This window comes from Mobula hypostoma, chromosome 14 (genome assembly GCF_963921235.1).
Source record: "Mobula hypostoma chromosome 14, sMobHyp1.1, whole genome shotgun sequence".
NCBI classification, from domain to species: domain Eukaryota; kingdom Metazoa; phylum Chordata; class Chondrichthyes; order Myliobatiformes; family Myliobatidae; genus Mobula; species Mobula hypostoma.
The window spans coordinates 71,018,097-71,045,833 of record NC_086110.1 but is presented as its reverse complement, the minus strand read 5'-3'; positions in this window follow the sequence as shown (position 1 = coordinate 71,045,833).

The following is a 27,737-nucleotide window of genomic DNA, read 5'->3' as shown; positions in this document are numbered from 1 at the left end:
GGCTTCTGAAAAGCTTGTGAGACAAACTTTACCGCACAAAACCAAGCTTGAATTGTTTAATCACAAGAAAAACAGCAAACTGTATTGTCGGTGTATCACAATCATGGAATGCACTGGGCAATTTTTATTTTACCTCATTAGCAAAGAGCAAAGGCATTTTATTAGCCAATTATGTTTTGCAAAAGCATTGGTTCTTCTCAGGGTTTAATAGGCTTCTTTCAAACAGTTTGTGAAAAATTGTGAAAATATAAAAAAATGAATTCCAGTGTTATTTTCCTTGTTTATCATTAGTTAATTTGTTAGTTGATTAGTTGATTGCATTGAAATGTGATAATTTTTTACTGAAGTACACAGGGCCCGTAGTATTATCAAGGATCCCACCCATCCATCCAGCATCCTCTTTGACTTCCTACCATCGGGAGGAGTCTGATGCAGAAAGACCTGAATAGTCTGGATGGGAAACAGCTTCTTCAAAGTTCAATGCAAATTTTTCATCAGAGTACAAATATGTCACCATATACAACCCTGAAAATCTTTTCCAGTGGGCATATTCAGCATATTTATAGAACAGTAACTATAACAGGATCAGTGAAAGATCAAGTAGAGCATAGAACATCACACACTGTGCAAATGCAAATATAAATAAATAGTAATAAATACTAAGAACATGAAATAACAAGATAAAGAGTCCTTAAAGTGAGATCATTGGTTGTGGGAAAATCTCAACAGATGAGTATAATTATCCTCTTTTGTACAAGAGCCTGACTGAGGGGTAGTAACTGTCCTTGAACCTGGTTTTGTGAGTCGTGAGGCTCTTCTATCTTCTACCTAATGGTAGCAGTGAGAAAGGAGCATGGCCTGGGTGGTGAGGATCTTAGATAATGGATCTGCTTTCCTATTAAGTTTTCATGTAGATTGAATTGAACTGAATTGACTTTATTTCTTACATCCTTCACATATATGAGGAGTAAAAATCTTTACGTTACATCTCCAAATGTGCAATCATGTGCTTAACGGTTAGGTGGGCTTTATCTGTAATGTACAGGGTCAAATCAATTGTCTTTCATAGGATTTTCCGTCCAAAGGCATTGGTTTTCCTTCAGGCCATTAGGCTTCTGAGCTTCCAGCCACTTCACATTTGAAGTGTCAGCAGAAAATTTGTACTGTACCCTACAATATTTAATTTATACACTTTATTCTGTTTTTCTTTGCATAATTCATTTGTAGCTATAATTCTTACTCTCCTAAATTATTGCAAGTTGTAAGTGTGTTATGGGTACTACTGTGCTTTACACCCTGTTCTGGAGAAACTTTGCCATGTTTGACGATAGACATGTATATAGTTAAATGATAATAAACTTGACTTGACTTGACTATCTGAAGATCCTGAGACTTGCATCCAGATTCTGAACATATCCACACTAGAGCATGTGCTACCACAGCCTCAGAATAGAGGGATGCCCATTTAGAATGGAGATAAGGAGGAATTTCTGTAGCCAGAGAGTAGTGAATCTGTGGAATTTATTGCCACAGGTGGCTGTGGAACCAAATCATTGGGTTTATTTAAGGCAGAGTTTGATAGATTAGACAGGACATGAAAGACTACAGGCAGAAAGCAGGAGATTGGGGCTGAGAGGGAAATGGATCAGTCATAATGAAATAGTGGAGCAGTCTCGATGGGCCAAATGGTCTAATTCTGTACCTGCATCTTATGGTCTTATTAGTCAATTGTAAATAGCTGAGGGTAGTCACCAGTGAGCCTGCCTGAGCACGTAAAGTCAACTCCAGCAGACTAGGCGGATGAGGTCGACAGTTAGATCCAACAGCCAGGAAGGAGGTTCTGCAACGCTCCGTGGAGAGCAAAGGGCATGACACAGTACAGTAAGTCATGGGCATCTACTGTAACCAAGGAAGACACCAGTTGTGATGACTAGACCGGATCAAGAGAGTGGAACTGCCTCAGTGCAATGGTTTTTCCACTTCAAAAGCTCTTTTGCACAGGTTTCCTGTCATTGTCGGATACGAAGGACAACCACAATAGAGCTGCCATGTGTTCTCAGACTCTACTATTCATGTGTCAGGTCAAAATCACCCTGGTATGTTTAGAATCCAAATAAAATTTTAACATTGAGCTAAAAAAAAAATAAACAGGCTTCTGTTCCTATGAGGTGCTTGTAACTCAAGCAGGTTGCAAGTTGCAATTGTAGCCGCAAACTGAGTTCGCATCCAGCAGAAGATTCTAGCAGTTGACAAACCCACTCTCACCCGTCCTGACCACCTTCCAAAAGCTTGACATCACCGTCATCATAATGTTCCATGTCAAAGACATTTGCAGTCATGATCTCATGACCATGATTGTTCTTGGCACATATTTCTACAGAAGTGGTTTGCCATTGCCTTCTTCTGGGCAGTGTCTTTACAAGACAGGTGACCACGGCCATTATCAATACTGTTCGGAGATTTTATGCCTGGCGTCAATGGTCACATAAACAGGACTTGTGATATGCACCAGTGGCTCATAAGAGCATCCGCCATCCGCTCCCATGGCTTAATGAGACCCTGATCGGTGGAGGGGTGGACCTAAGCAGGTGCTACACCTTGCCCAAGGGTGACCTGTAGGCAAGCAGAGGGAAGGAGCACCTTTCAGCTCCTTTGGTAGAGATATATCTCCACTCTGCCATCCAGCTTGTTTGTTCAGGCTGTTCATAAGTCAGGTGTTGGCAACCAGGGGTTACCAAGTTTAAATGTCATAATTAGAATCACAATCACTATCAGGTATCCAGAGTCATTCATCTCCCTGTCATTCATCCTGAACTCTCTGTTCTCCTTTATACAATCATTATATAAAAATATTACTTCATAGACGATGATGAATTCCCTGCCACCACTGAGGTCCCATCACTTAGACAGTAAGCTGTTTACTGTTTATTATTTACCAGTGCTATGTACTGCATGCATTTTGAAATATATTTTATTAACTTATTTATGGTAATACTTTGTTTTATGTGCCGTGTGTGTGATATACTGTATGTTTTGTGGGTACGCCATGTTCTGGAAGATCATTGTGTTGTTTAGTTATATATTTGTACGGTCAGATGACAATAACCTTCAACTTGAACTTTGTATCACTCTCCTCTCAGTCATTAAGTGGATTATTTCACAGCCTCAGAACTCGCACCATCATGTTCAAGAACAGTTACTACCCCTCAACCATTAGGTTCTTGAATGTACTCACTTGCCCCATCGTTGAGATGTTCCCACAAGCAATGATCTCACTTCAAGGGCTCTTCATCTTATTATCTTATGTTCTCATTATTTATTGCTATTTGTTTATAGTTGCATTAGCGCAGTTTGTTGTCTTCTGCACTCTAGTTAATATTTCATTGACCCTGTTATAGTTTTCAAAACTCGTTAGATTCTGGACTAGTTCCTGAGGATTGGAGGGTGGCTAATGTAACCCCACTTTTTAAAAAAGGAGGGAGAGAGAAACCGGGGAATTATAGACCGGTTAGCCTAACGTCGGTGGTGGGGAAACTGCTGGAGTCAGTTATCAAAGATGTGATAACAGCACATTTGGAAAGCGGTGAAATCATCGGACAAAGTCAGCATGGATTTGTGAAAGGAAAATCATGTCTGACGAATCTCATAGAATTTTTTGAGGATGTAACTAGTAGAGTGGATAGGGGAGAACCAGTGGATGTGGTATATTTGGATTTTCAAAAGGCTTTTGACAAGGTCCCACACAGGAGATTAGTGTGCAAACTTAAAGCACACGGTATTGGGGGTAAGGTATTGATGTGGATAGAGAATTGGTTAGCAGACAGGAAGCAAAGAGTGGGAATAAACGGGACCTTTTCAGAATAGCAGGCGGTGACTAGTGGGGTACCACAAGGCTCAGTGCTGGGACCCCAGTTGTTTACAATATATATTAATGACTTGGATGAGGGAATTAAATACATCATCTCCAAGTTTGCGGATGACACGAAGCTGGGTGGCAGTGTTAGCTGTGAGGAGGATGCTAAGAGGATGCAGAATGACTTGGATAGGTTGGGTGAGTGGGCAAATTCATGGCAGATGCAATTTAATGTGGATAAATGTGAAGTTATCCACTTTGGTGGCAAAAATAGGAAAACAGATTATTATCTGAATGGTGGCCGATTAGGAAAAGGGGAGGTGCAACGAGTGGGTGTCATTATACATCAGTCATTGAAAGTGGGCATGCAGGTACAGTAGGCGGTGAAAAGGCGAATGGTATGCTGGCATTTATAGCGAGAGGATTCGAGTACAGGAGCAGGGAGGTACTACTGCAGTTGTACAAGCCCTTGGTGAGACCACAGCTGGAGTATTGTGTGCAGTTTTGGTCCCCTAATCTGCGGAAAGACATCCTTGCCATAGAGGGAGTACAAAGAAGGTTCACCAGATTGATTCCTGGGATGGCAGGACTTTCATATGAAGAAAGACTGGATGAACTGGGCTTGTACTTGTTGGAATTTAGAAGATTGAGGGGGGATCTGATTGAAACGTCTAAAATCCTAAAGGGATTGGACAGGCAAGATGCAGGAAGATTGTTCCCGATGTTGGGGAAGTCCAGAACAAGGGGTCACAGTTTGAGGATAAAGGGGAAGCCTTTTAGGACCGAGATTAGGAAAAACTTCTTCACACAGAGAGTGGTGAATCTGTGGAATTCTCTGCCACAGGAAACAGTTGAGGCCAGTTCATTGGCTATATTTAAGAGGGAGTTAGATATGGCCCTTGTGGCTACGGGGATCAGGGGGTATGGAGGGAAGGCTGGGGCGGGGTTCTGAGTTGGATGATCAGCCATGATCATAATAAAATGGCGGTGCAGGCTCGAAGGGCCGAATGGCCTACTCCTGCACCTATTTTCTCTGTTTCTATGTTACTATTCTTTAGATTTGCTGAATATGCCCACTTGAAAACAATTCTTAGGGTTGTATATGGTGACATACATGTACCTTGACAATAAAATGTACTTTAACCTTTGAACTTGTCTTCTATTGACCACCTGTGATTTATCTATCAGTTTGAACAAGTCTTGACGAAGGTTCTCGGCCCAAAATGTTGACTGTACTTCTTCCTATAGATGCTGCCTGGTCTACTGTGTTCCACCAGCATTTTGTGTATGTACTTTGAACAAGTATCTCGTTTTTGGAATTGTCTGTTAATATGCATCAGATCATTTTACGTGTTCAATGGGCAAGTGGATCTTTTGCTTGACTGCATAACTCTATAAATATATAAAAAGAGACATTCATAGATTTATCACTGTCAGCTCTCCATTATTATTGTCTTCCTTGCCTTCCAGCATCTGTTTTTTTTTTGGCAGGTTAGCTGCAGATGTTGTTGTACATATTAACAACTCCACTCCTTCCTTTCAATGCATGTCAAGGAGGGAATTTCATGTTCCCATAAACTAAACATCTGAAAGCTGCATTTTCCAAATCCTGAATCAGGTCAACAAAATCATGTAGTCCTAGAGCAGTACACATGGAATAGGTCCTTTGGCCTAACTCACCCATGCTGACCGAAGTCCTCAAATCTAATCCTTGCTTCTGCATTTCACCCATATCTCTGTAGATGAAGGGTTCCTAATCTTTTTTATGACATGGACCAATATTTAAACCTTTCCTATCCATGTACCTGTTTAAATTTATTTTATATTTTATTATTATAGCTGCCTCAACTGCTCACTCTGGCACCTCATTCCATATGTGTCCCTCTACAACAGAGATGTTGAGTTATTTCTTTAGCCAGAGGATGGTGACTTGCTGAAATTTATTGCCCCAGATATCTATGAAGCCCAAGCCATTGGGCATATTTAAAGCAGAGGTTCATTTGTCCTTGATTGGTAAGGACATTCAAAGGTTACAGGGAGAAGGCAGCAGAATGGGATTCAGAGAGATGCTAAATCAGTTGTGATCGGACTCGATGAGCTGAATTGCCCAATTCTGCTCCTATGTCTTGTGGACTTAAATCCACTACTTCCTGAATGAAGAAATTGCCCCTCGGGTTCCTTTTAAATTCTCCCCCTGCCACCCTACCTAAAACCTCTGCCCTCCAGTTTTAGAGGCTTACCACCACCTATTTATGGATAATTGGGGAAGGTCAATTAAAAACTAGATTTGCCAGTGCAAACCACATAACAAACAAGTGAACATTTTCTCTGAGTGTACCAAGAGTAATGGTAGACCGTGTAGTTAGTGAGCTATTTTAACATGTATTTAGAAGATCAGGTTTAATATCACTGGATATATCATGAAATACATTATACCTTATATGAAACACCTTATATTCCATCTGAGTAGCCTCCAACCTGATGGCATGAACATTGATTTCTCGAACTTCTGCTAATGGCCCCCCTGCCCACTCTTTCACCAGTCCCCATCCCCCTTTCCCTTTCTCACTTTTCCTCCTTGCCTGCCCATCGCCTTCCTCTGCTGCTCCTCCCCACTTTTCTTTCTTCCATGGCCTTCTTTCCTCACCTATCGGACTCTCCCTTCTCCAGCCCTCTATCTCTTTCACCAATCAACTTCCCAGCTATTTACTTCAACCCTCTTGGTTTCACCTGTCATCTTGTGTTTCTCTCTCCCCTCCCCTACCTTTTATATCTACTCCTCATCTTTTTTTCTCCAGTCCTGCTGAAGGGTCTCGGCCTGAAATGTCGACTGTACTTTTTTCCATAGATACCGCCTGGCCTGCTGAGTTCTTCCAGCATTTTGTGTGTGTTGCTTGTATTTCCAGCATCTGCAGATTTTCTCTTGTTTGTCATGAACTTTGCTGTCTTTGCAGCAGCAGTACAATGCAATACATAATAATAGAAAAAAAGCATAAATCACAGTAAATATATATATAAATAATTAAATTAAAGAAATAATAGAACATAGAACATAGAATAGTACAGCACAGTACAGGCCCTTCGGCCCACAATGTTGCGCCAACCCTCAAACCCTATCTCCCATATAAGACCCCACCTTAAATTCCTCCATATACCTGTCTAGTAGTCTCTTAAACTTCACTAGTGTATCTGCCTCCACCACTGACTCAGGCAGTGCATTCCACACACCAACCACTTTCTGAGTAAAAAACCTTCCTCTAATATCCCCCTTGAACTTCCCACCCCTTACCTTAAAGCCATGTCCTCTTGTATTGAGCAGTGGTGCCCTAGGGAAGAGGCGCTGGCTATTCACTCTACCTATTCCTCTTAATATCTTGTATACCTCTATCATGTCTCCTCTCATCCTCCTTCTCTCCAAAGAGTAAAACCTTAGCTCCCTTAATGCAAAACTAGAAACAAAAAAGCAGTGGGTTCAATGTCTATTCAGAAATTGCATGGCAGAGGAGAAAAATCTAGCAATGAGAACTAGGCATAAGCTGGGTGATGGAGATCCTTAATGATGGATGCTGCCCTTTTGAAGCATCGCTCCTTGAAGGCGTTCTGGATACTACGGAGTCTAGTATTCATGATGGAGCTGACTGAGTTTAACAACTCTGCAGCTTATTTCAATCCTGTGCAGTAGCCACCCTCCCCATACCAGCCAGTTAGGAATATGTCCCAAAGGTCAAACATCACCCACTGCACAACTCAGAAGATTTACAAAGCCTGGTTTACCCTTTACAGCAGACAGTATGAGAACAGAGAACATGAGAGACAGGATTGTTAACCTAAGTTTAATTCATCACGAGTGTTTCAAACACCCACCTTCTTCATCCGTTCTCCAGTATGGCGCTTACATTAATACACTCTCCAAAAGGAAACAGTAAATAATTCATCAGCTGCTTTGAAAGCCCAAATGAGGACCATTTGACTGAACAAATATGACACCTTCAACATTTTCCTGAGAACATTTTGGCTCGCCTCCCTCTCCCACCCACTCCCCCACTTGCTCACCTCCTCTTCCCACTCAAGGATAAACATACTGTTTGACTATGGTTGAGTCAAATGCAAAACAATTACCATGTCAAGACGAAAATCTATTAGTTTTGCTGTTGTTTGATTTCTAATGTAAGTCGTGCAATTTTCTTCTGCTACCAGAAGTTTTTGACAAGCCAATTGAAGTGAATATGCAGTTGTTCTAAATTTGTTGTCATTGGACTGGCCGAGTGAATATTAATTGTAAGAGATTTCTTGATTCCTTGCATTCACAAGATGTAGCCAGCTTCACATAAGTGATGTTCTGGCTTCCACCCACTTCATCTCTGCTTTTATTTATTTTTTGGTAAATGAGAAATTATCTAGGACAGGGTTCCCAACCTTTTTTATGCCATGGACTCATACCATTAACCAAGAGAGTCCATGGACCTCTGATCTAGGATGACTATAGTAGGACAAGATGGTTGCTCACCTCTTTTCGGACTGTGAGTTTGCCAAGAGGCTGTGGAGAAAAATACAAGGGCCTGTGTCGCACTTCATCCTGAGCAGCTGTGCAATGGAAAGCTCTCTGATCTATGGGCTGCTTCCAATGACACACACCTCGGTGAAAGACGCCCTTTGCTCAGCCCGGAAGTTGTTGGTCTGCCAGAACATTGAGATGTCTGTGGAAGAATACTGTTGATCAGCCCATTCCTGGCCGCAGGAATTTGTGCCAAAGGAAGCGCAACCACCACAAGGGCTCGGTGTGGGAGGACCACAGTACAGAGTTCTTCTGCTACTGAACATGACCTCACAACTTTTTTTATCTCTGTTTTTGCCATGACTTTTTAATTTAACAATTTAATATACATATATATACTTAATAGAATTCACAGTTTTTTAGTCTATATTTATCACATATTGCATTGTACTGCTATACAAAGTTAACAGATTTGACCCCATATGCTGGTGCTATTAAACCGGATTCTGATACTTTTTATTATGAATAAAACTTATTTTAATACAGAAAGGTATCTAGGTGATCTGAATGGAAAATAATACTCTGAGTACAGTCTCAGCAGTGTTCTGTACAGTTGTAATTTAATATCCCAATTCATCTATTCTAATCACAAACAAGATAAAATCTGCAGATGATGGAAATCCAGAACAACACATACAAAATGCTGGAGGAACTCAGCAGGTCAGGCAGCATCTATGGGAAAGAGTATCGTTGACGTTTCGGGCCGAGACCATTCCTGCCGAAGGGTCTCAGCCCGAAATGTCAACTACAGTGAAACCACGATCTTATGCGCCCCGATTTAATGCGAATTCGGATATAATATGATGAGACATTGGACTACCTGGGAGGGGAGGAGAAGATGACTACACGACGCAGCCCGCGCGGCCGCTCTGAAATGATATCGTATTTGTTAAGTAGGTACCGTGCACAATCCTGATTTGATGGAGACAGACGTGAGAAGCACGGAGGAACATCTGGAGAAACTTCTGAAATGCCCGCTTCGCTGCCACTGCTATCGTGCGATTGAGAATCTCCGGAGCGGAAGGCCCCAAATCCTCGGCTTTGCCTATAGCCTGTTGCTGGGGCTGGGGTCGAAGTACTCGGCAGAGATGATGCTCAGTGCTTGGTGTCGGAGGGCTGGCCGGAGGCTCGAAGTTTTTGGACAGACTCAAGAGTCGGCTGTGGTCGGGTGCTTCCAGGGTGCTGCATCGGCAAGTTTGCGGCACTGGAAGCTCATGGCAGGAAGAAAGTTTCTCTTCCTTCTACTGTCTGCGTGAGATGATGGGACTTTCGAGAGACTTTGAGACTTTTTTTTACCGTACCCATGGTCTGTTCTCTATCAGATTATGGTATTGCTTTGCACTGTTGTAACTATATGTTATAATTATGTGGTTTTTGTCAGTTTTTTTAGTCTTGGTTTGTCTTGTGTTTCTGTGATATCATTCTGGAGGAACATTGTATAATTTCTTAATGCATGCATTACTAAATGACCATAAAAGAGGACCGCATGTCCTCATAATTTGTGTAAGTGAGAAGGACACCCGCATGGTTTGTTGCCTCCCGGGTGCCAGGGTCCGGGATGTCTCTGACCGGTGTGACGAGAATACACATAAATTAAGATGTTTGCTGGCCTGGGCTAGCAACAGTGGCATCAGCAGTTGGTCTGCCACCTGTCCTCAGGGGAAGGAGAGATAAGGAACAATAAAACAGCATCTGGAGATGTGTAATGAAGGGACGGGAGAGAGAGCTGTCTAGAGCGGCTCCCCCTTTGAACCCTGAACTGTTTGAAGTGATGGACAGGCGATATCCCAGCAGGGGGATAAAAAGGGACAGGTTCGCTGAGGCAGGACACACACGACACTCGAGGTAACGAGAACCTGGAAGCAGTGCGCCTCTCACGAGTCGGTGGAAGGCTCTTGGACGGCTGATCGGGGGATCAGCCTTAAACGCACAGGGTGGAAAGGTACGATCAGCGGGAACCCGGTGTGTGTCCACCCTCGCTTGGGTGCCGGGTTCACTGCAGAGGATCGACCGCATCTGGAGGAGGGGTCACAGTCGGTGACCTCAGGTGACATCACAAAGGACCCGCCCGAAAGCTGCTTGTGAGCAATATCGCCGGTCTGTGAGTGGAAGCCGTTCTGAATGATCAGTCATTCTCGTTCTCTCTCTCCCTCCCCCCCCACGTTGTCCATCGCCATGGCAACGATTACTGCTAACTGAACTAAATTGGACTGAACTTTGTGTCACTTTGAAATTGGTCATTTACCCCTAGACAACGATAGAGCTTGATTGAAGCTGTTATCTTAATTCTGTGCACATGTGTGTTTATCTTTGCTGAACTGTTGCATTTATTATCCTTTCGATTACTGTGTTGCTTGTTTCTTTAATAAAACTTTCTTAGTTCTAGTAATCCAGACTCCAACTGAGTGATCCATTTCTGCTGGTTTGGCAACCCAGTTACGGGACACGTAACACCGGGTGCACGACATCCTGGTACGAGAGGGAAAGCAACCAGAAGTCGTGACACATGTTGGGACCAACGACATAGGTAGGAAGAGGGATGAGGTCCTGAACTGTGAGTTTCGGGAACTAGGCAGAAGGCTGAAGAACAGGACCTCAAGGGTGGCGTTCTCAGGATTGCTGCCAGTGCTACGTGACAGAGATGGTAAGAATTGGAGGAGATGGCAGTTGAATGCATGGCTGAGGAGTTGGTGCAGGGAGCAGGGTTTTAGATTTTTAAATCATTGGGATCTCTTCTGGGGCAGGTGGGACCTGTACAGATTGGGTGGGTTGCACCTGAACTCGAGGGGGAGCAATATCCTTGCAGGTAAGTTTGCTAGCATGGTTCGGGAGGGTTTAAACTAATTTACGAGGGGGATGGGACCCAGAGCGATAGAGCAGTGAAAGAAGTGATTGGAGTAAAGCCAGATCTAACATACAGAGAGGCTTTGAGGAAAGAGAAGCAGAATAAACGGTGTAAAGACAGTAAGGTAGAAGGGCTGAAATGTGTGTACCTCAATGAAAGAAGCATCAGGAACAAAGGTGATGAACTGAGAGCTTGGATAGATACATGGAATTATGATGTAGTGGCCATTACAGAGACTTGGCTGGCACCAGGGCAGGAATAGATTCTCAATATTCCTGGATTTCAGTGCTTTAAAAAGGATAGAGAGGAAGGAAAAAGGGGAGGAGGGGTGGCATTACTGGTCAGGGATACTACTACAGCTACAGAAAGGGTGGGTAATGTAGCAGGATCCTCTTTTGAGTCAATATGGGTGGAAGTCAGGAACAGGAAGGGAGCTGTTACTCTATTGGGGGTATTCTATAGGCCCCCTGGTAGCAGCAGAGATACAGAGGAGCAGATTGGGAGGCAGATTTTGGAAAGGTGCAAAAATAACAGGGTTGTTATCATGCGTGACTGTAACTTCCCTAATATTGATTGGCACCTGATTAGTTCCAAGGGTTTAGTTGGGCAGAGTTTGTTAAGTGTGTCCAGGACGGATTCCTGTCACAGTATGTGGACAGGCCAACCAGGGGGAATGCCATACTAGATCTAATACTAGGTAATGAACTGGGTCAAGTCACAGATCTCTCAGTGGGTGAGCATCTGGGGGACAGTGACCACCACTCCCTGGCCTTTAGCATTATCATGGAAAAGGATAGAATCAGAGAGGACAGGAAAATTTTTAATTGGGGAAAGGCGAATTATGAGGCTGTAAGGCTAGAAGTTGCGGGTGTGAACTGGGATAATGTTTTTGCAGGGAAATGTACTATGGACATGTGGTCAATGTTTCGAGATCTCTTGCGGGACGTTAGGGATAAATTTGTCCCGGTGGGGAAGATAAAGAATGGTAGGGTAAAGGAACCATGGGTGACAAGTTAGGTGGAAAATCTAGTCAGGTGGAAGAAGGCAGCATACATGAGGTTTAGGAAGCAAGGATCAGATGGGTCTATTGAGAAATATAGGGAAGCAAGAAAGGAGCTTAAGAAGGGGCTGTGAAGAGCAAGAAGGGGGCATGAGAAGGCCTTGGTGAGTAGAGTAAAGGAAAACCCCAAGGCATTCTGCAATTATGTGACGAAAAAAAGGATGACAGGAGTGAAGGTAGGACCGATTAGAGATAAAGGTGGGGAGATGTGCCTGGAGGCTGTGGAAGTGAGAGAGGTCCTCAATGAATACTTCTCTTTGGTATTCACCAATGAGAGGGAACTTGATGATGGTGAGGACAATATGAGTGAGATTAATGTTCTGGAGCATGTTGATATTAAGGGAGAGGAGGTGTTGGAGTTGTTAAAATACATTAGGACAGATAAGTTCCCGGGGCCTGACGGAATATTCCCCAGGCTGCTCCACGAGACGAGAGAAGAGATTGCTGAGCCTCTGGCTAGGATCTTTATGTCCTCGTTGTCCACGGGAATGTACCGGAGGATTGGAGGGAGGTGAATGTTGTCCCCTTGTTCAAAAAAGGTAGTAGGGATAGTCCGGGTAATTATAGACCAGTGAGCCTTACGTCTGTGGTGGGAAAGCTGTTGGAAAAGATTCTTAGTGATAGGATCTCTGGGCATTTAGAGAATCATGGTCTGATCAGGGACAGTTAGCATGGCTTTGTGAAGGGCAGATCGTGTCTAACAAGCCTGATAGAGTTCTTTGAGCAGGTGACCAGGCATATAGATGAGGGTAGTGTAGTGGATGTGATCTATATGGATTTTAGTAAGGCATTTGACAAGGTTCCACACGGTAGGCTTATTCAGAAAGTTAGAAGGCATGGGATCCATGAAGTTTGGCCAGGTGGATTCAGAATTGGCTTGCCTGCAGAAGGCAGAGGGTGGTGGTGGAGGGAGTACATTCAGATTGGAGGATTGTGACTAGTGGTGTCCCACAAGGATCTGTCCTGGGACCTCTACTTTTCGTGATTTGTATTAACGACCTGGATGTGGGGGTGGAAAGGTGGGTTGGCAAGTTTGCAGACGACACAAAGGTTGGTGGTGTTGTAGATAGTGTAGAGGATTGTCAAAGATTGCAGAGAGACATTGATAGGATGCAGAAGTGGGCTGAGAAGTGGCAGATGGAGTTCAACCCGGAGAAGTGTGAGGTGGTACACTTTGGAAGGACAAACTCCAAGGCAGAGTACAAAGTAAATGGCAGGATACTTGGTAGTGTGGAGGAGCAGAGGGATCGCGGGGTACATGTCCACAGATCCCTGAAAGTTGCCTCACAGGTGGATAGGGTAGTTAGGAAAGTTTATGGGGTGTTAGCTTTCATAAGTCGAGGGATAGAGTTTAAGAATCGCGATGTAATGATGCAGCTCTATAAAACTCTGGTTAGGCCACACTTGGAGTACTGTGTCCAGTTCTGGTCACCTCACTATAGGAAGGATGTGGAAGCATTGGAAAGGGTACAGAGGAGATTTACCAGGATGCTGCCTGGTTTAGAAAGTATGCATTATGATCAGAGATTAAGGGAGCTAGGGCTTTACTCTTTGGAGAGAAGGAGGATGAGAGGAGACATGATAGAGGTGTACAAGATAATAAGAGGAATAGATAGAGTGGATAGCCAGCGCCTCTTCCCCAGGGCACCACTGCTCAATACAAGAGGACATGGCTTTAAGGTAAGGGGTGGGAAGTTCAAGGGGGATATTAGAGGAAGGTATTTTACTCAGAGAGTGGTTGGTGCGTGGAATGCACTGCATGAGTCAGTGGTCGTGGCAGATACACTAATGAAGTTTAAGAGACTACTAGACAGGTATATGGAGGAATTTAAGGTGGGGTCTTATATGGGAGGCAGGGTTTGAGGGTCGGCACAACATTGTGGGCCGAAGGGCCTGTACTGTGCTGTACTATTCTATGTTCTATGTTCTATAATCTAAAAAAAAAGACATTGGACTCCATGTCCAACCATGTCCATGTCAATCCATACTCCCCCTTCTCCAGCCTTGTGTCCCTTTTGCCAATCAACGTCCCAGCTCTTGGCTTCATCCCTCCCCCTCCTGTCTTCTCCTATCATTTTGGGTCTCTCCTCTCCCACTTTCAAATCTCTTACTATCTCCAGAATCAACACTTCGTGGCTGGAAATCTCACAAAGAAAATTTACACGCGTCGCTTTGCAAAGTTGAAGAAGCAGGACTAAAAGCCAAACGCCTGAAGACAGCCAAAGATGTCAGCCTTGATGACTCCCTGTACGAGTGGTGCATGAGGCAAAGAAGCTGTCTGAATGGAACAAAGAAGAGCTACATCTGTCAACAACGAATGCCCAACATATGAGCTCCTGATGGATGCTGAGATTGTCCGTAACTATAGCACCACAGATGCTGCCTGGCCTGCTGAGTTCCTCCAGTATTTTGTGTGTGTTGCTCCTCTACTCTAGTATGGCTAAACCTTTTCCACAAACTGCTCTTAAGCTGCAGTTTTGATCGATGGAATCATCTTTCTGCTTCATGCATCATTCACAAGGCAATTCCTGTACTGAATCATTGCCAGGAACATCCCTTGCTGACTACCTTTCCCTACCTGACTCTTCCTGGCCTCATACAGTTAGAAGAAGCACACTTCAATATGGTCAGTTTAATTGATGTGGCTTGTGGATTGGGCACTCTAGTTCATGTTATGATGTGTTTCTAGTTTTTCTGGTCACTCCTATTTTTGTTGTTACTTTGGTTGATTTTTGAATTGGGCAGCCTGCAGATAATGAACACTAAGCTGAATTGAATATACGTTTTGATTTTGTGTTTTATATTCTGTGTTTTTGCTCTTTTTTTTGTTGCCATTGGTGCAATTTGTGTTCTTTTGTCTGCATGGAGGATGGCGTTTTAATGTTCTTTTCTTTCAACAGGTTTCATGGTTCTTTGTTTCATGGCTGTCTTTGGGGAAGATGATCTCAAATATGTATACTACATACATAATAAGTGTACTTTGAATCATCATTTGTCATGGTTTCCACTCTCCCATTCTTCATTTGCCTATTACTGCTCCTCACCTAGATCCACTTATCACAGGTGAGGAGCGGTGAAGGATGGGAGAATGGAAATATTTTCTCTTTCTTTATCCCTCTTCCTCCACCTCTTTATACTGGCTATCTCCCCTCTCTTTCTGTTCAAAGTAAATTTATTATCAAAGTCACCATATCTAACCTGAGATTCATGTGGACATAACCAACAAATCCACAATAGAATAACCATAACAGAATCAATGAAAGACCACACCAATTTACGTGCTCAGTCAGTGTGCTAAAAACAACAAATACCAAAAAGAAACAAGAGTAATAAATAAATAATATCAAAACATCAAGCAATAAATATCAGAAACAAGAGATGAAGAATCATTGAAAGTGATTTTATAGGTTGTGGGAGCATTTCAATGATGGAGCAAGTGATGTTGAGCCATCCCTTTTGGTTCAAAAGCCTGATGCTTGAGGTGTAGTAAATGTTCCTGAACCTGATGGTGTGAGTCCTGAGGCTCTTTCAGCCCAGATGAAGGACCTCAATCCAAAATGTTGACCATCTCTTTCCCTCTCTTGTGACCAAAACTGAGTCACACAGAAGCTGTAACTGAGAAATACAGATGTCTATTCACACAGCAACCTTCAGGAGAGAGGGTGTCCAAGATAATCTAAGAGGCTCTCCTGACAAGATGTTTTATACTTTTTCAAAACCAAGATAACAATAAATGATTAAATCCAGTTTTGATTGCTACAGCACCTAATTTAACATTTGGATTAGTCAGGAATATTTTACAGAATTATATGTTTACCAAGGTAGCATATCCTAACTGGAAGAACCCCTTTGAATATGCAATAATGGTGATTGTTCCAAGTAGCCATTCTGAGTATGTGCTGGGGGCAGTCCACAAGCGTCGCTATGCTTCCAACACCAACATAGCATGCCCACAACTTTCTAACTCTACACCGTATGCCTTTAGATGTGGGAGGAAACTGGAGCACCTGGAGGAAAAACTATCATAGTCATGGCAAGAACTTTCAACCTCCTTACAGATGGCAACAGGAGTCACAGAGTCATAGAAGAGTACAGCACAGAAACAGGCTCTTTGGCCCATCTAGTCCATGTCAAACCATGTAAGCTGTCTAGTCCCATCGATTTACATCTGGACCATAGCCATCTATGTACCTATCCATACTTTACTTAAATCCTCATTTTCCAATCGCCACTGCTGTAAAGCATTGTGCCAACCAGTACACTATAGGACCAGCGCCACTTCTCTACTCTTTTTGAAGGCAAAGAGAAGTGTAGACAGAGTCCACAGAGAGGAGGCTGGCTTTGGTAGCGATTTCTGAGTATACATTCTCTGTGGCTGACAGCACAAATATCACAGATGGAGTGGTTTACATTTTGTTCTGAACAGGACCAGTGTCCTGTGACTGGCCTTTGTGTAGGTGCATGGGGATCAGAGTTTTAATTGTGCTGCACAATGATGAGAAAGTCATCCCACAGAGATGGGTAAAACATCCCAAGGTAATGTTCAAGTGGTTTTCCCCAGTTACCTGACCAGATTTATCCTAGAACATCAGCATGGCTAGGAGGTCGGAGTTGCAGGAAGTCAGAAGCCCTGTCAGATTTTTGGGCTGAAGAAGGTAACACAGGGAGGGACAGACCCTCACTTCGGGTGTGCATATGGAACACAGGGCACTTGGTAATTGTGCAATTGATTTGAATGTGGGAGAATGCAAAATTTCATTTCTGACAGAGAGAGAGAGAGAGAGAAAGAGAGATTGAGATTTATCAGGAGTGCTGCATACGCAGGACATTTAGCATTGTCACTAACCCTCCTGACTGTCCAACAATTTCTTTAACCCCTTACCATCAGGCAGGAGGTACCATAGCATTAGGACAAGAACTGTTAGGATGGCAAACTACTTCTTTCCTGAGGTCTTAAGACTACTGAATTTTCTGCCATCACCCAAGTTTCATCACGTAAGAAGCACCAGTAACATTATACTGTTTACTTTTTAACTTGTGTCATAAATGCACCTTATTATTTGTTAATTTATGTGCGGTAATATTACTTTATGTGTTGTGTGTGTGTGAGTTATATTTACTGTGTTGTGCACCTTGGTCCGGAGGAACATTGTTTTGTTTGGCAGTATACATGCGTACAGCTGAATGACAATAAACTTCACTTGAACTTGAACTTCAACTTGCCTTTGACAATCAAAGGAGTCCCATCAGTTGTCTAAAGGGAAAAACATTTCTCTTCCTTCCTTCAGAAGTCCTTCTGCCTTTCAGAACCAGAGACCCAGGTTCAATCCTGACTTCGGGTGCTGTCTATGTGGAGTCTGTATGCTCTCCCTGTGACTTCATGTGTTCCCCTCATTTGTTTTTTTTCTACAGTGAATGACTGCAAGAAAACAAATCTCACAAAAGTTGTATAAAGTGACATATACATGCTTTGATAATACATTTACTTTGGACTTTGAACTTTGAAGTTCCTGGGTGTCAAGATCTCTGAGGATCTAACCTAGTTCCAATATATCAAAACAACTATAACGATAGGAGGACAGCGGCTATATTTCATTAAGAGTTTGAGGAGATTTGAATTGTCACCTAAGACGCTCGAAAACTTCTATAGGAGAGCATTCCGACAGGCTGCCTCACCATCTTGTGTTGGGGGTGGGAGGGCAGTCTACTGCTCAGGATCTAAAGAAGCTACAAAAAGTTGTAAAATTAGTCAGCTCAATCATTCGTTCTAGCCTCTATAATATCCAAGACATCTTAAGGGAGCAGTGCCTCAGAAAGGTAACATCCATTATTAAGGACTCTCATCAGCCAGGTCATACCCTTTTCACACTATTACCTTCAGAAAGGAGGTACACACTCAACGATTCAGGAACAGCTTCTTCCCTTTTGCTGCCAATTCCTAAGTAGACATTGAACCCATGAACACTACCTCACTTTTTAATTATTTCTGGTTATTGCACTATTTTTAAATTAACTGTTTAATATACATCTATGTATATATAAACATAGAAACATAGAAAATAGGTGCAGGAGTAGGCCATTCGGCCCTTTGAGCCTGAACCACCATTCAGTACGATCATGGCTGATCATCCAACTCAGAACCCTTGTACCTGCCTTCTCTCCATACCCCCTGATCCCTTCAGCCACAAGGGCCATATCTAACTCCCTCTTAAATATAGCCAATGAACTGGCCTCAACTGTTTCCTGTGGCAGAGAATTCCACAGATTCACCACTCTCTGTATGAAGAAGTTTTTCCTCATCTCAGTCCTAAAAGGCTTCCCCTTTATCCTCAAACTGTGACCCCTCGTTCTGGACTTCCCCAATATCGGGAACAATCTTCCTACATCTAGCCTGTCCGATCCCTTTAGAATTTTATACGTTTCAATAAGATTCCCCCTCAATCTTCTAAATTCCAGTGAGTATAAACCTAGTCAATCTAGTCTTTCATCATATGGAAGTCCTGCCATCCCAGGAATCAATCTGGTGAACCTTCTTTGTACTCCCTCTATGGCAAGGATGTCTTTCCTCAGATTAGGGGACCAAAACTGCACACAATACTCCAGGTGTGGTCTCACCAATGCCTTGTACAACTGCAGTAGTACCTCCCTACTCCTGTACTCGAATCATCTCGCTATAAATGCCAGCATACCATTCGCCTTTTTCACCGCTTGCTGTACCTGCATGCCCACTTTCAATGACTGGTGTATAATGACACCCAGGTCTTGTTGCACCTCCCCTTTTCCTAATCGGCCACCATTCAGATAATAATCTGTTTTCCTGTTCTGAGGATGTGCTGGGGCAGCCCGCAAGTGTCGCTACATATTTTCTCACCACATGACAATAGTTTCCAATAGTAAGAGATGTTTTCCTGGAATCTGTGGACTGAAATTGTGTGAATTTCCAATGCACTCTTAAAGGTAGGATGTTCCCACTCTAGTAGGATTGTAGTAAAGTGTTAGAACAACAAGAAATATCAATGACCCTTCATAAAAATTGGGAAAATTCACCAATATGAATCAAATAGATGCCTCTGAAAGGCTGCATCCATAATTAAGGACCCTCACCATCCTGGACATGCCCTCTTCTCATTGCTACCATTAAATATATCAGATAGAAGGGTGGCAGTACCAAGCTATTCCATCCCTCCACTCTCCTGTAGGTCACCATTGGGCAGGGTGTAGCATCTGCTTAGTCCCCCCGATCAGGGTCACGTGAAGCCATAGGAGCAGGTAGTGGATGGTTGTATGGTTTTCACATTACAAGCCCTGGTTATGCAACCATTGACACCAGGCAGACAATTTCTAACAAATATTGATACCTGTCTTGTAAAGACACTGCCCAGAAAAATGTAGGAAAAGATTATTATATACAAAATATTATTGGATCGAAAGAACAAATTTCACAACATATGTCAATGATATTAAACCTGATTCTGATCACGTTTATTGTCACTGATATACACTATATTGTGAAGTTTGTTGTTCTGTGACAACAGTACAGTGCAGTACACAAAAAATACTGTAAGTAACAATAAGAAGAACTGATCTCTTCTTCTTTCTCCATAGATGCTGCCTGATTTTTGGAGAATCTCGGGTATTTTAGACAATTCATTAGCTACAGAAAGCTTAGGGATGTCCTCACAATGGAAAGGATATGATAAAAATGAAAATCTTTCACTTTCCTGAGTTTCTGTCTTGGAAGAACTAAATGCTAGTGGTCAAGCGAGGAAGTACATCCCATACTGATCCAAAACGAGGATCAAAGTACATGATCCATCTCCTTGCTGAATGAACTCTGTACTTCGATAGTAAGCTGCAAGAAGTTTGTCGAACTGCAGGGAGACCTCATGGATAATTCAGCACCTTGCAAAGAACATGCAATTAGAAGTAATTATTTACACTCTATATACAAATAATGCTGTGTGCTAATTAATCTTTCATTATACAGTAATTTTCTTGTAAAAAAGAACTCAGCAGGAATACCATTGCAAATATCCCAACAGCAGGGAAAAGACATTATTAATTTTGCATGAGATTTAACTTCTATTACTAGTGTAGGTTTCATCTTTTACAGATGTTACATATTCGTTTTTTGTCCCCCAATGTTTTCTTCATTTTTGTTTGACCTCATTATCAAAGTTGTATTTGTGTGAGAGTGTAGGGGATGGTGAAGATGAAAAGGGCTGAAAATTGGACAGGGGATGGGCTTTAATGAACCATCATGCATCCAAGTGTTCTTTACTCTTTAGATACAGTATGTAAGATGGTTTAAAGCCCATGAGTGTGCCCAGGAACCTGCAACAGTAATAATCCCCTGTGGTCTACAGTACCATGCAAAACTCTTAGGCACATATGTAGAGATAGGGTGCCAAAGACTTTTGCACAGTACTGTACAGCTGCCAAAAAAAAAACAAATTTCATTACATGTGAGTGATCATAAACCTGATTCTGATATGGATCTCTATTGTGGACTGAGAGTGGGAAGGGGGCAGGGAGAGGGACAGATTTGAAAGCACCAGAGAGACATTCTGTAATGATCTATAAACCAGTTAGGGTTAGGGATCAAATGACTTTGTCAGGTGTTCCAATATATCTTATTGTAATTTATAGTTCATTATTAATATTATGTATTGCACTGTACTACTGCTGAAAATCAACAAATTTCACAACATATGACAGTGATTTTAAAGCTGGTTCTGATATTGGTTTCCTCTGTTTACTGTCCACTCACAGGTAAAGTTCAAACTCTAATGAAACTGATCCAACTAGGGTCAAACCAAAACCTAGCCCACTATGCCAAATCTAATGCTAATCTGACCGTGACAATCTGAGACCTACATAGCCTCAATCAATCTGAGTCTGACAACATCTGAGCTGATGTAGGCTTGGCATCAGGACACCAAACCTGATCCAACCACTGATAACCTGAACTGAGAGTGATCATGGCCAAATCAAACCCAAATACAGTCAATTCAAAATTAATCCAACCAAAATTAATCCCTACCTAACTCACCAAAAGCCAATCCTAATCCAATATGACCTAACAATTCTCAAAATTGACTTGACCATGCTCAGTCACAAATTCACCCAGTCCCCATCTAGACAATTACAAACTGACTCAATTTCAATCTGATCATTCCCAAACTGACCCAGTCCCAATTTGTCTGGTTCCAAACTGATCCATTCCCAATCTGGTCAAAACCAGATTGACACGGTCTCAAAATATTATTCCAAACTAACCCAATCCAAATCTGGTCAATCCCAAATTCACCGAGTCCCAATCCTGCCTGTCCTAAACTGATTCAATCACAATCAGGCCAATCCGAAAATGAGTCCATCCAAATCCTGTCAATCCCAATCTGACCTAATCCTAATCTGACCCAATCCCAATCAGACCCAAATCCAATCTGCCCAATCCCATTCTGGCTCAATCCCAATCTGACCCAATCCCAAAATGACCAATCCCAATCAGGCCTAGTTCCAAACTGACTCAATCCCAAACTGACCCAATCTCAATCTACAGGAATTCTATAGATGCTGGAAATTCAAGCAACACACATCAAAGTTGCTGGTGAACGCAGCAGGCCAGGCAGCATCTGTAGGAAGAGGTGCAGTCGACGTTTCAGGCCGAGACCCTTCGTCAGGACAGAAACGTCGACTGCACCTCTTCCTACAGATGCTGCCTGGCCTGCTGCGTTCACCAATCTCAATCTAGCTAATTCCAAACTGACTCAATCTCAATCTGGCCAATACCAAACTGACCCAATCCCAACCAGGCCAATTACAAGATGGCCTAATTCCATTTTGCCAATTCCAAACTGACCCAGTCCCAATTTGGCTAATCCCAAACTGATCCAATTCCAATCTGGCCAGTCCTCACTTTATATCTAACCTAGATATACAAACACAACAAACACATGCACCATAGTTGTGTACTTGATGCTGGAGTTTTCTCATCAAAATCTAATTATTTCAATATATTCTAATGGAGACTGAATATAATAAACACAATAAAGTCTGCAGATGCTGGAAATCCAAAGCAGTACAGACAAAATGCTAGCTGAATTCAACAGATCAGGCAGCATCTATGAAAGTGAATGGTCTCGGCCCGAAACATAGAGTGGATATGTTTCATGTCTCCACAATGTAGCTGCAAGAGCAGATTAGAGGTTAGGAAAATTATTTTTATTTTATTTTTATTTAGAGATAGCAGCATACCAACAAGATCTTCTGGCTCAACTAGCCCATGCCACCCAATTATACCCATGCGACCAATTAATTTACAATCCCATGGGTCTTTGGAATGTTGGGGGGAATCGGAGCGCCCAGAGGAAACCCACATGGTCAGAGGGAGAGCATGCGTACAAAATCCTTGGACAGCTGTGGGAAAGGAGCCCAGGTCACTGCTGCTGTAATAGCATTACACTAACCGCTATGCTACTGCACCACCCATGAAATGTAGTGAGTAACTCATCTCCTACCTTATCAAAGCCTGCTCCCCACCTACAAAGAGCTTTACATTCTCCACTTGCATGGAGGAATGTAGCTTCAACAGTGTTCCCGGAGTTCAGCTTGTTTGATAACTTTTATCCAAATCCCTATTCATGGAGTCATAGAAGAGTACATCTTAGCAGCAAGCACTTTAGCCCATCTTGTTCATCCTGAACTCTTTAAGCTGCCTCGTCTCATCAACCTGCACATTGACCACAGTCCTCCATACCCGTCCCACCCATGTATCGATCCAAAATTCTCTTACACATTGAAATTGAGCTCGCATGCACCACTTCTGCTGGAAAGTGAAACATTTACTCACTTTATCACCAACATGCAGAAGCAGCAGTTTGTACTTTCTACAGAATGCACTGAAAAATCCACCAAGGTTCCTTAGGCAACAACTTCTGCCACCTGTACCAGCTGGAAGGAAAAGGACTGCAAATGCCCAGGGAAGACCACCACCTTGAGGTTGCCGTCCAAGCCACACACCATCCTGACTTGGAAATATATTGCTGTTTTTTCACTGTCACTGGTGCAAAATCCTGAAACTCACTCCTGAACAGCACTGTGGGTGCATCCACAGCTCAAGGCCTGCAACAGTTCAAGAAGGTACCTCACCATTGCCTTCTCAATTGCATCTAGGGATGGATGAGCCTTCAAAACCCACATCCCTTGAATGAATAACAAAACAGAAAAAAAGACGTTAAAACAAAGTTTATGAACAGAGACAAATCTTTATGCAACACACACAAAAAAAAAGTGCTGGTGAAGGCAACAGGCCAGGCAGCATCTCTAGGAAGAAGTACGGTCGACGTTTCAGGCTGAGACCCTTCGTCAGGACTAACTGAAGGAAGAGCTAGTAAGAGATTTGAAATGGGAGGGGGAGGGGGAGATTCAAAATGATAGGAGAAGACGGGAGGGGGAGGGATGGAGCCAAGAGCTAGACAGGTGATTGGCAAAAGGGATATGAGAGGATCATGGGACAGAAGGCCCAGGGAGAAGGAAAAGGGGGAGGGGGGGAAAGCCCAGAGGATGGGCAAGGGGTATAGTGAGAGGAACAGAGGGAGAAAAAAGGGGATAGAGAGAGAGAGAGAGAGAGAGAGAGCAAAAGAGAGAGAGAGAGAGAGAGAGAGAGAGAGAGAGAGAGAGAGAAAATAAATAAATAAATAAATAAATAAATAAACAGATAAATACATAAATAAATAAATGGATGAATGAATGAATGAATGACGAGCGAACGGATGGGGTACGAAGGGGAGGTGGGGCATTAATGGAAGTTAGGGAAGACAATCCATGTTCCAAGCCTATACTGGTATCTGTCCCCCACTTTTCCTTTGCTACATCGACGACTGCATTGGCGCTGCTTCCTGCACGCATGCTGAGCTCATTGACTTTATTAACTTTGCCTCCAAATTTCACCCTGCCCCCAAGTTTACCTGGTCCATTTCTGACACCTCCCTCCCCTTTCTAGATCTTTCTGTCTCTATCTGTGGAGACAGCTTATCTACTGATATCTACTATAAGCCTACGGACTCTCACAGCTACCTGGGCTATTCCTCTTCCCACCCTGTCTCTTGCAAAAATGCCATCCCCTTCTCGCAATTCCTCCACCTCTGCTATATCTGCTCTCAGGATGAGGCTTTTCATTCCAGGGCGAAGGAGTTGTCTTCCTTTTTTAAAGAAAGGGGCTTCCCTTCCTCTACCATCAACTCTGCTCTCAAACGCATCTCTCCCATTTCACACACATCTGCTCTCACCCCATCCTCCCACCACCCCACTAGGAATAGGGTTCCCCTGGTTCTCACCTACCACCCCACCAGCCTCCGGGTCCAACATATATATCTCCGTAACTTCCGTCACCTCCAACAGGATCCCACCTCTAAGCACATCTTTCCCTCCCACCTCTCTGCTTTCTGCAGGGATTGCTCCCTACGTGACTCCCTTGTCCATTCGTCCCCCCCATCCCTCCCCACTGATCTCCCTCCTGGCACTTATCCTTGTAAGCCGAACAAGTGCTACACACACCCTTACACTTCCTCCCTTACCACCATTCAGGGCCCCAGACAGTCCTTCCAGGTGAGGCGACACTTCACCTGTGAGTCAGCTGGGGTGATATACTGCGTCCGGTGCTCCCGATGTGGCCTTCTATATATTGGCGAGCCCCGACGCAGGCTGGGAGACCGTTTCGCTGAACACCTACGCTCTATCTGCCAGAGAAATCAGGATCTCCCAGTGGCCACATATTTTAATTCCACGTCCCATTCCCATTCTGATATGTCTATCCACGGCCTCCTCTACTGTAAAGATGAAGCCACACTCAGGTTGGAGGAACAACACCTTATATTCCATCTGTGTAGGCTCCAACCTGATGGCATGAATATTGACTTCTCTAACTTCCATTAATGCCCCACCTCCCCTTTGTACCCCATCCGTTATCTATCTATCTATCTATCTATTTATTTATTTATTATTATTAATTTATTTTATTTCTTTTCTCTCTCTCCTTATTTCTCCCTCTAACCCTCTCACTATACTCCTCGCCCATCCTCTGGGCTTCCCCCCTCCCCCTTTCTTTCTCCCTAGGCCTCCCATCCCATGATCCTCTCCTTTCTCCAGCCTGGTATCCCTTTTGCCAATCAACTTTCCAGCTCTTGGCTCCATCCGTCCCCCTCCTGTCTTCTCCTATCATTTCGGATCTCCCCCTCCCCCTCCAACTTTCAAATCTCTTACTAACTCTCCTCTCAGTTAGTCCTGACGAAGGGTCTCGACACGAAACGTCAACTTGTACCTCCTCCTATAGATGTTGCCTGTCCTGCTGCGTTCACCAGCTTTTTTTTGTGTGTGTTGCGTGAAATTCCAGCATCTGCGGATTTCCTCGTGTTTGCAAGTCTTTATGCATTGTGTTTGTGTTGTTAGTCAGAAGTTGTCAATTAGACTGTGTGATGATGTTACATTGTTGAGAAGCAGCCACCTCACATGAATCTCCTGTCCAAAAAAATTTACAACATTAAATCCAACACGGATTCATGTCTGTGCATAAAAATAACTGCTTTAAGGTAGACAACAGAAACCTGCATTATGTCATGTAAATACATTTGCTGCACACACATTCCCAGCACAAAATGACACAGGGAATAACTTGCACATAGAGAGGTTAAAGAAAGATTAGCTTTTTATTTGTCACATATACAGTGACAAAGACACACAGCAAAATGTGTAATTTTGGGTCAGCAATCAATACAGTCCGAGGATGTGCTGGCCGTGATTCCTGAAGCAACATAGCATGTCCAAGCTAACTAACCCTAACCCTCATGTTTTTGGAATGTGTCAAAAACTTCAATAACCATAACAACATCAATGAAAGACCACACCAACCTAGGTATTCAATCAGTGTACAGAAGACCACAAACTGTGCAAATACAAAAAGAAAAAATAATAACAGTAAATAATTAAACAATAAATATTGAGATCATGAGATGAAGAGTGCTGGAAAGGGAATCCATAGGTTGTAGTAGCATCTTATGTCAAAGGTAAGTGTTTTACAGAGAGCAGTGGGTACATGGAACACCCTGCTAGGTGACACTTTCAGTATGCTGGATGAACTCAGCAGGTCGGGCAGTATCAGTTAGAAATGATGAGTTGACATTTCGGGCCGGAAACCTTCGTCAGGACTGAAGAATGAAAGATGGGGAAGGATTTGACGAATGCTTGTAGCTTCAGTTGAAAGACCAGTAATTTGAAAGACAAAGGGGTGGGGAGGGGAAGCATTGAAAAGCATAGCCCTTGAAAACAATGGGTAGTAGAAGAAGGAGGTGGAACCATGAGGGGGCTAGGGGAGGGGGTAGAGTGAAATAGGGATAGAGGAAGGGAGGGGGCGGGAATTACCGGAAGTTGGAGAATTCTATGTTCATACCAAGGGGCTGGAGACTACCTAGATGGTATATGAGGTGTTGATCCTCCAACCTGAGTTTAGCCTCATCATGTCAGCAGAGGAGGCCATGTATGGACATACCTGAATGGGAATGGGAAGCGGAGTTGAAGTGGGTGGCTACCGGGAGATCCTGTCTGTTGTGGCGGACGGAGTGGAGGTGCTCGACGAAGCGGTCCCCCAATCTGCGTTGGGTTTCACCGATGTAGAGGAGCATTGGGAGCACCGGATGCAATAGATGACCCCAACAGACTTACAAGTGAAGTGTTGTCTCATCTCAGGTAGATGGTAGAAGTAGATACATTAGGGGCATTCAGAAAATCTTAGATCCACACATTGATGATAGAAAATTGCGGGACTATGTAGGAGAGGTAAGAATGATCTCAGAGTAGGTTAAAAAGTTGGCCCAACATTGTGGGCTGAAGGGCTTGTAGTGTGCTGTTCTATCTTTTGCATTCTAAGCTTTATTTACTTGTGTTCCTGTGCACTGGAGTTTCCATACCATGTGGTGATGCAATCTGTCAAGATACTTTCTGTCTGCACATCTGCAGCTCGATGTCAGTCTTCGATGATATGCCAAATCCTCCTTAAGCTTGCTGCGTTATCCTGGTTGGTGCATCAATGATTTAGGTCCTTTGAGCTGTTGACACCCAGGAACTTGAAGCTGTACATCCTTTCCACCACAAACCCGTCAATGATCCTTCTGGAGATCTATGTCACAGCCTGAACCACTAGGAACTTCAAGGTCTGATCTTGAGGCTGAAGGTATGGCCTGTCTTAGGGTTGGAGAACTGTCTGTGTGCATGAATGGGTGGGTGGGTGGATGGGAGAGAAGAAAGGTTCAAAGTTCATTTATTTATTTTTTAAAGGTTTATTTATTATCAAAGCATGCATCCATATGCATGATATCTTTACTCTCCAGATAACCACGAAAACAAGGAAGAATATGACAGTCATTCAGAA